This window comes from Pyxicephalus adspersus, chromosome 4, assembly GCF_032062135.1.
Source record: "Pyxicephalus adspersus chromosome 4, UCB_Pads_2.0, whole genome shotgun sequence".
NCBI classification, from domain to species: domain Eukaryota; kingdom Metazoa; phylum Chordata; class Amphibia; order Anura; family Pyxicephalidae; genus Pyxicephalus; species Pyxicephalus adspersus.
Window position 1 is genome coordinate 68,266,874 of NC_092861.1, and position 2,154 is coordinate 68,269,027.

General features: G+C 37.0%; 1 protein-coding gene across 2 annotated transcripts in view; it reads right to left on the reverse strand.

Annotated features, from left to right (window-relative positions):
• LOC140328721 (cyclic GMP-AMP synthase-like) overlaps positions 1 to 2,154 on the reverse strand; it is a 19,358-nt gene that overhangs the window by 11,023 nt on the left and 6,181 nt on the right. The window lies entirely within an intron of this gene.

The window sequence follows — 2,154 nt, forward strand, 5'->3', positions numbered from 1 at the left end:
GGTTTAAGCTCCCCCTGTGTGTAAGTTCACGGTGGTAGACTGACAGTACTCTACAATACTATAGGTCCTGGCTGGCTAAAAGGGCTTGACATACCAATTCCTTTTTATAACTTTATTTACATTACTCTACTGCATAAATTGTATTTTGTTTCTTGTTTTTAATAGTTATCAATTTTAATTTTTCACATATTCAAGGCCTTAACAAGACAGTGTTCTCGTTGTGGTTTTATGGTGACATCTTGTGGTTGACTTTAGTTAATGCAGGTGTCTGTTTTCCAGATTTAAAGTCAGTTATTTCCAAAGTATTAAAAAATATGTTTACCTAAGAATTCAGAAGGAAAGACAAAAATTACTTTTAAATGTTGGTAAGCTATCATTAAACTTTAGTTAAACTGTATTGGTTTGTACTGTATTAAACAGGCTATAGTGTCTGATTGCTGTGGTATACTTGACATAGGAACAACCCACCTGCTGGATCTCCTATGATAGTCTACCTTTTCTAGTCTTGGAGAGCTTTAATAAATAAATTCCATCAAATTAGTGTACTAAAGGCAATGCACAGATTTAGACAAGAGCAATCAGAGGCTGTGCTGAGGCCTCATACTGTGCACTACATGACAGCAGCAATAGTGCTACACCGTTACAGGGAATTGGAAGAAGAAATTAATAGCACAACTCAGTGCTGATCCCCAGCCAGTGTTAGATACAGTAAGGGAGGGTTTCTTGCTGTTTGTGTTCCAATCTGGGAAATTTACCCTAACGTCCTCTCCACAACAGGAAGTAAGGGATATTCTGGATAAATCTCATCTAAATGTAACTTCACTGGACAGTCTCTCACTAATCCTTTATCTTTTTCATCATATTCACTTGTAAGATATAATTCTTGGACAAGAACTCAGACAACAAAAGTGAGAGAAATGAAGAAGGGGTAAAAGTAAGGAACAAGTAGGTAGTGCAAAGTAGTTACACATAATAGTTTTTTGAGAGGCTTAATGTGTTTACCTGTTTACTTCCTGTTAACTACTTGCTGAAAGATCCTTTTTACTTTTTATATCTCTCTCACCACCAATGTAATTTTCAACCTCCATTTACCACTTCTATAATAACTGAATTATTTACTAAACACTAAGCAGTGAATGTGACTACCAGTGTTATCATTTCTGCTGGCACCAATATAGTTACTAAATGACCGCTAAATGACCACTGATCATGGCTGACCCTTGGTAGGGAACCTTTGTAAAGGAACATTTATTCATAATAATAGGAATCTTCTAGAGAAGGAGGGAAACCTGCTAAACTTAACAAAGAGCCAATCTGATTTCTCAAGGACGATCTCCCCTTGAGAAATCAAGGCTGCACCCTCTTATGTTTAAGTAGCTAAAATAGGTGAAATACACCTATGATGTAAGTCATAAATTTTGTACATGAACTATTCATTCTCATCTGGAGATGTGAGATACTGATGAATGAAAAAAATAAAAAAAACACACACAAGCCAGTGGGCAAAATTTTGCTTTGTGTCTAAAACGTGAGACATATTTGTGCCTGCAAGCGCACCAGACTTCTAACCAGTCTTGTGACATTCTGCACAATTGATATTTGGTATGGGACGTGGAAAAATAAGAAATTGTTGACCCTGATACTACCAACGGGGAGCAAAGAAATACGTTCCTGCTGTTAAATAAACACAATGCTGTCTGATAACGACAAAGCAAAATGCCTATGTCAAATTAGAGAACCATTTCCTCCATGAAGTCTATTCATACCTATTACTTTTAAGGCTGCTATATATATTAGGACTAGTGTGGGGGAAGAATAAGCAATGGACTGTGCATTATATCAATCTAGTCTCTAGGACCTTTAGTCAATCTAGGACCTTTTAGTTCCAGAGGATCAGACTGTATTAGAATAGTGTCTGTGCCACAAGGACTTGTTTTGACCTGGAAGGACCTATTTACAGTGGGTGACTACACCTAGCTAGTCCACATGGACTATTCAGTCTAGAAGGGGATGAAGAATGCAGTTTGTATGAACCTTACACAGTCTATAAATTAAGGAGATTACAGCTTGCAGCTTTATACATCCCCCCTAGTCTAGTAATATGATGTTTACTTTCCGATGTAGTAAGGTATGCCAACACAAAACCCAGAGGTT